Source organism: Galeopterus variegatus, unplaced genomic scaffold (assembly GCF_000696425.1).
Source record: "Galeopterus variegatus unplaced genomic scaffold, G_variegatus-3.0.2 Scaffold9416, whole genome shotgun sequence".
In the NCBI taxonomy this organism is placed as follows: Eukaryota; Metazoa; Chordata; class Mammalia; order Dermoptera; family Cynocephalidae; genus Galeopterus; species Galeopterus variegatus.
In genome coordinates this window covers 8,383-16,571 of record NW_007735527.1, presented here as the reverse complement: position 1 = coordinate 16,571, position 8,189 = coordinate 8,383, and positions in this window count along the sequence as shown.

Genomic DNA, 8,189 nt, shown 5'->3' with positions numbered 1-8,189 from the left:
GGGGGGGGGGGGGGGGACAACTAAAATTATCTCAGGTTTTTATAGGAATTTTTTAAAAAAAAATCTGGACATTAGCTATATCGGGAAAAGTGGAAGGGGTCTGGAAAATTCATTCTCTATTTGATAAAAGCACATTCTGCCTAGTCTAATTGTTGTGCCACCTGTAGTTAAGTTTCTGCTGCCAGATTTCTTCTCAATGCCTTTTCCCTTCCATGGGTTCTTTGCCGTATTCAGAATTTGTCCTCTGGTCTCAAGGGATGTTCAGGGATGAGGTTGAACCTTAAGGTCAGTGTTACCATAGGCATGAATAGTACTCCACTTCTCCATTTCAGGAATACTTTAAGCCCACTTCCTTCTATGTGGTTCAGTACCATTATCCCCACATCTCAGTTTTTTTGAGGAAAATAAATTAAGGATTGTTTTATAGAATGAAACATTTCCCAGACCCCTGTGATTCTTTGTATCACAGGTGGAGTTTCTCCACTCACTAACTTATACAAAGTATCTTTGATCTTAACTATATTTTCAAGTTCAACTCAGGTAAACCTTGGTTTCTCTCACCTGATATCTCAAGGTAGCATAATTGCTAAAGAGCTGGAAAAGCAGCTTTCTCTTCCATGTTCAAGATCAAAAATGTCTGTGGCCTAATTTGAGCTCCTTTATTATTTGTGTAACTCTCCCCTGAGAATAGAAATCTCCTGGGACTCCTTTCTTTTTGATGTAAGTGTTATTATTCCCCTTTTTAACTTCTTAGGAATGCTACAAGACTGGCAAACTTCTGAGTGCTATTTTGAGTCAGATGAATTGAAACCCAAGTCAGCGAACTTAGAATTTCACATGGTAGATACTGGTAAGTGGTGGTTTAAACTCAATTCTGTTCAAAGTCAATATAGGAATGAATTATATGTATTTTAGGATTATCCATATTTTCTGTAACATAGTTCTGTAGCATACAACATATATCATATAATATTTCTGCAATATATTTTCTGTAACATTTTAGGGAAGTCTGAAACATTTATTTCATCTATGCCTCCTCATTAAATTCTAGTATCACTTCAATTCATGTGCTATGTTTCAGACATGGAATACTATTCAGTCTACATAAAAATTACCTTAGCATTCAGAAATGATCAACTGTATCTGTTTTCGTGCCATCACCCTTTATATCCCCTCAATGTACCGCTTACCTTACACAAACATGAAAATATATGTCTGTAGACCTTTAATGACATGGAATTTTAAGTGTAAATTAGGATATGACTTTTTAGGATATCATAATTGTTAAATCAAAAACATTTATAGTATTAGTTAAAAGTCAACAAAAGTATAAAATTATATGGAAGCAAATACATACAGGTCTTATAATAAGTCCAATTGGGTTTAGAAGAAAAGTAAGTCAACACAATAAAAGACATGTATGACAAACCCACTGCCAATATCATCCTGAATGATATTGGAACAAGGGTAATATGCCCACTCTCACTACTTGTACTTAACATAGTATTGGAAAAGTACTTGCCAGAACAATCAGCCAAGAGAAATAAATAAAAGGCATCCAAACTAAGACAAAGTCAAACTGTCTCTGTTTGCAGATGGCATGATCCTATATACAGAAAAACCTAAAGACTCTACCAAATACCTTTTAGAGCTGATAAACAAATTCAGTAAAGTTATAGGATACAAAATCAATATACAAAAAAAAGTACTGTTTTTATACTCCTACAATGAACTAGCAGAAAAAGATATCAAGAAAGCAAGCCCATTTATAATAGTTACCCCCAAAATAAAATACCTAGGAATAAATTTAATGAAGGAGGTAAAAAATCTCTACAATGAGCACTGCAAATTACTACTGAAAGAAATTAAAGAAGACAGAAAATGATGGAAAGGTATTTCACGTTCATGCATTGGAAGAATCAATGTAAGCACTGCAAATTACTACTGAAAGAAATTAAAGAAGACAGAAAATGATGGAAAGGTATTTCATGTTCATGCATTGGAAGAATCAATGTAGTGAAGATGTCCATATTACCCCAAGCAATCTATAGATTCAACATGATCCCCACCAAACTACCAAGGGCTTTCTTCACAGAAATAGAAAAAAAAATCCTAATATTCATGTGGAACAAGAAAAGACCCCAAACAGACAAAGCAATCCAGAGCTTAATAATAATATTAATAATAATTATAATAAAGCCGGAGACATTATACTACCTAACTTCAAATTATACCACAAATCTACAGTAAGCAAAACAGCATGGTAGTGGCATAAAAACAGACACATGGACCAACAGAACAGAATAGAGAAACCAGAAATCAATCTATATACTTACAGCTAACTCATCCTCAACAAAGACACCAAGAACATACATTGGGAAAAAAGACAGCATCTTCAGTAGCTGATGCTGGGAAAACTGAACATCCATATGTAAAAGAATGAAACTAAAGCTGTACCTTTCACCATTTACCAAAATCAACTCAAAATGGATTAAAGACTTAAAATATCTTGCTATTTACTGTAGTCACTATGTTATACAATAGATCTCTTGAACTTATTCTTCCTATCTAACTGCAATTTATATATTTTGACCAACATCTTCACATTTCCCCCACCCCTAGCCTGTTTTAACCACTATGACATACATTTTTTAGATTCGACATATAAGCAAAATCATGGGGTCCTCATCTACCTGTTCTTGGCTTATTTCGCTTAATAGAATGTCCTCCAGGTTAATCCTTGTTGAAAAAAATGACTGAATTTTACTTGTTCTAAGGCTGAATAGTATTTCATTTCATCAATGCCTCCTCATTAAATTCTAGTATCACTTCAATTCATGTGCTATGTTTCAGACATTGAGTACTATTCAGTGTACATAAAAATTGTAATTATATATACAAATATATCCCACATTTTCTTTATCTGTTCGTCTGTTGATGGGCAGCTCTGTTGATTCCATATCTTGGCTATTGTAAATATTGCTGAAATGAACATGCTCTTTCACAAATTAATTTCTTGTCTTTTGGGTATACACAATAGTGGGAAAATTCATTGTTAGTGTACAGAAACACTACTGCTTTTCATATATTCATTTTGTATGCTGCAACTTTATTGAATTTGTTCATTAGTTCTAACACATTTTTGATGGATTTTTTAGGCTTTTCTATATAAGATCATGCCATCTACAAACAGAGAGAATTTAACTTCTTCCTTATTATTTTAAGGCTTTTTTTTTTTTTCTTTCTCTGGACTAACTACTCTGGCTAGGATTTCCAGTGCTATGCTAGATGAGCAAACTATTTTAATCCCTTATCTTTGGAAAAGCTGGTATAAAATAGAACAATTTACTAATCCCATATAAGATAGTTATTTGATCCAGGACTCAGTGGTCCTTCTGGTTCCAGGGTGTATTCTCCTTGCAGTGTAAGCCAAGAAGCGCAAGTGCTTTGCTTTTTTTTTTTTTCTTTCTCTGGACTAACTACTCTGGCTAGGATTTCCAGTGCTATGCTAGATGAGCAAACTATTTTAATCCCTTATCTTTGGAAAAGCTGGTATAAAATAGAACAATTTACTAATCCCATATAAGATAGTTATTTGATCCAGGACTCAGTGGTCCTTCTGGTTCCAGGGTGTATTCTCCTTGCAGTGTAAGCCAAGAAGCGCAAGTGCTTTGCTTTTTTTTTTTTTCTTTCTCTGGACTAACTACTCTGGCTAGGATTTCCAGTGCTATGCTAGATGAGCAAACTATTTTAATCCCTTATCTTTGGAAAAGCTGGTATAAAATAGAACAATTTACTAATCCCATATAAGATAGTTATTTGATCCAGGACTCAGTGGTCCTTCTGGTTCCAGGGTGTATTCTCCTTGCAGTGTAAGCCAAGAAGCGCAAGTGCTTTGCTTTTTTTTTTTTTCTTTCTCTGGACTAACTACTCTGGCTAGGATTTCCAGTGCTATGCTAGATGAGCAAACTATTTTAATCCCTTATCTTTGGAAAAGCTGGTATAAAATAGAACAATTTACTAATCCCATATAAGATAGTTATTTGATCCAGGACTCAGTGGTCCTTCTGGTTCCAGGGTGTATTCTCCTTGCAGTGTAAGCCAAGAAGCGCAAGTGCTTTGCTTTTTTTTTTTTTCTTTCTCTGGACTAACTACTCTGGCTAGGATTTCCAGTGCTATGCTAGATGAGCAAACTATTTTAATCCCTTATCTTTGGAAAAGCTGGTATAAAATAGAACAATTTACTAATCCCATATAAGATAGTTATTTGATCCAGGACTCAGTGGTCCTTCTGGTTCCAGGGTGTATTCTCCTTGCAGTGTAAGCCAAGAAGCGCAAGTGCTTTGCTTTTTTTTTTTTTCTTTCTCTGGACTAACTACTCTGGCTAGGATTTCCAGTGCTATGCTAGATGAGCAAACTATTTTAATCCCTTATCTTTGGAAAAGCTGGTATAAAATAGAACAATTTACTAATCCCATATAAGATAGTTATTTGATCCAGGACTCAGTGGTCCTTCTGGTTCCAGGGTGTATTCTCCTTGCAGTGTAAGCCAAGAAGTGCAAGTGCTTTGCTTTTTTTATTTTTCCCCCTTGCATTTTAGCTAAGGAGTTTTAGCTATCTACCCTGAAGTATGTAGAGTGAATGAATAACACTTGTTGCCCATGAATGGTGGTAAAAGGGAATTTTTGGCAAAAAGATTTTCAAATTTGCTTGCTAAGAGAACTATTGATAAGTAGTTAATAGAATGCTTATGACATATACAAATAAAGGATAACGAAGAAAATAATCTGTGTGTGGCACATAGGAAAATCAAATCAGAGAAAGGGGCTGAGTGCTTATATTCTACGATGAGATATAAATATGAACAAAATGTGGACCACTGTTTGAATAAAACAAATATTTAAACATAGGAGCATATCATTGTATTGAATTTAGCCAAATACATCTTTACCTTTAAAGTGTCAGTGAACCACCCTTGTGTCCCTGGAATGAATCCCACTTGATCGTGGTGTATAAATTTTTTGATATGTTGCTATATTCTGATTGCTAATATTTTAGTGAGGATTTTTGTGTCTATGTTCATCAAATATATCAGCTGGTAGTTTTCTTTGTTTGTTGTATCATTGTCTGGTTTTGGTATCAGGGTGATGCTAGCCTCATAGCTTGAGTTTGAGGGAATGGCCTCTTTTTCAACTTTTTAGAATAGTTTGAAGAGAATTGGTATTAATTTTGCGTTAAAGTTTGGTAGAATTCAGCAGTAAAGACATCTTATCCTGGGCTTTTCTTTGTTGGAAGACTGCTGATTACTGTTTCAATCTTGTTGCTTGCTGTTGGCCTATTCAGGTTTTCTGTTTCTTTTTGGTTAAGTCTTGGTATGTGTCCAAAAATTTTTCTGTTTTCTCCAGGTTTTCAAATTTGTTGGTGTATAGTTGTTTATATTAGTCTCTAATGCTTTCTTGTATTTCTGTGGTATCAGTTGTAATGTATCCTTTTTCATTTCTGAATTTTGTTGTTCGGGTCTTCTCTCATCTTTTTTATAGTTAGCCCAACTAACGGTTTGTATATTTTGTTTACCTTCTCAACAAACAAAATTTTTGTTTCATTGATCTGTCATATCATTTCTTGGGTCTCTATTTCATTTACTTCTCTGATCTTGATTTCTGTCAGTCTAATAATGTTGGGATTGGGTTGCTCGTTTCCCTAGTTCTTTGAGGTATAGCATTAGGTTACTTATTTGAAATGTTTCTATTCTATGATGTAAGCATTTATTGTAATAAACTTCCTTCTTAGTACCGCTTTTGCAGTATCTCACAGGTTTTGGATTGATGTGACTTTATTTTAATCAGTATCAAGAAATTTTTTTGCTATCCTGTTTAATTTCTTTTTGGACCCATAGGTCATTTAGGAGCATGTTGTTTAATTTCCATGTGTTTGTATAGTTTCCAGAGTTTCTCTTGTTATTGATTCTAGTTTTAATTCATTGTTGTCTGAAAAGATACTTGGAATGATTTCAATTTTGCAAAAATTTTCAAAACTTTGTTACTTAATATGTACTCTATCCTGGAGAATATTTCATGTGCTAATGAAAAGAATGTATATTCTGTGGTTGTTGGATGAAAAGTTCTATAGATATCTTCCAAGTCCAATTGTTCTAACGTGTGGTTTAAATCCTGTGTCTCTGTTGAATTGTTGCCTAAATAATCTAATGTTCAGAGAGAGGTGTTCAGGTCTTCAATTATTATTACATTGGGGTCTATCTATTTAAGTCTAATAGTGTTTGTTTCAAATATATGGGTGCTCTGGTGTTGGGTGAATATATATTTATGATTATTATGTCTTCTTGCTGGATAGATCCCTTTACTATTACATATTAGCTTTCTTTTTCTCTTTTTATGGTTTTTGATTTAAAGTCTATTTTACCTGATAGAATAATTACTCCTGCTTGTTTTTGATTTCCATTAGCATGGTATATCTTTTTTTATCACTTCAGCATTCATGCATGTCTTTACAGGTGAGGTGAGTCTCTTCTTGACAGAATATTGTTGGGTCTATCTTTTAAATCCAAGCAGGAATTTTGTGCCTTTTGTGTTGGAAATTTAATACATTTACATTTAGGGTTGTTATTGAAAGGTATTGTCTTACTCCTTGCATTTTATCAATGTTCATTTGGATCTTTGAAGTATCTTTTGTTCCTTTCTTATAGAGTTTCTATCTCTTTCTCATTTGCATTATTGATATACCAGTGGGTTTTGTTCTTTCTTGTTTGTTCATGATAGTGTTTATCATGTTGGTGATTCTAGATGCCGGACTCCCTTGAGCACTGGTCAATAAATGTGATATAGCACATCAACAAAATCAAAGACAAAAACCATATGATTATCTGAATACATGCAGAAAGAAGCACATGACAAAATTCAAAATCCCTTCATGATAAAGACTCTCAGAAAATTAGGTATAGAAGGAAAGTATCTCAACACAATAAAAGCCATATATGACAAACCCAGCAGCGATATCATCCTGAATGATGAGTCCTTTCAGCTTTTCCCTTAAGAACAGGAAAAATACAAGGACACCAACTCTCACCACTCCTATTTAACATGGTTGGTAGTACTACCCAGAGCAATCAGTCATCCTGATCTGAAAGACAAAGTCAAACTATACTTGTTTGGAGATGGCATGATCCTATATATATATATAAACAACTAAAGACTTTACAAAAAAACTCATAGAGTTGATAAACAATCTCAGTAAAGGTGCAGGCTACAAAATCAATATGAAAAAATCAGTAGTGCCTTTAAACTCCAACAACAAACTAGCAGAAAAAGAAATCAAGAACGCTAGTCCATTTACAACAGTCACTAAAAAAATAAAATACCTACGAATAAATTTAACCAGGAAGGTGAAAGATGTCTACAATGAGGATGACAAATCACTGTTGAAAGAAATTATAGAGGACACAGAAAGATAGAAAGACATTCTATGCTCTTAGATTGGAAAAATTAACATTCTGTAAATGTCCATACTACCCAAAGTGATCTACAGATTCAATGCAATCCCCATCAAAATGCCAATTACATTCTTCATAGAAATAGAACAAACAATCCTATCATTTATATGGAACAAGAAAAGACCCCAAATAGCCAAAGCAATCCTGAGAAAAATAACAATAAAAATAAAGCCAGAGTCAGAACACAACCTGACTTGAATTTATACTACAAAGCAGTAGTAACCAAAAAAGCCTGATACTAACATAAAAAAAAAAACACTCAGACATATAAAACAGTATAGAGACCCCAGAAATCAACCCACATACTTACTGCCAACTGATATTCAGAAAAGGTACTAAGAATATAAACTGGGGAAAAGACTGCCTCTTTAATAAATGGTGCTGGGAAAATGGAGAAAAGATGAAACTAGACACATACCTCTCACCATATACCAAAATCAACTCAACATGGACTAAGAACTTAAATATAATACCTGAAACTATAAAATTCCTAAAAGAAAACATAGATGAAACACTTCAGGAAGTAAGACCGGACAAAGCCTTTAAGAATATGATCTCAAAAGCACAGGCGACAATTGTAAAAATAAACAAATGTGATTATATTAAACTAAAAAACTTCTGCACAGCAAAAGAAAATTAATAGAGTGAAAAGACTACCTAAAGAGTAGGAGAAAATACTTGC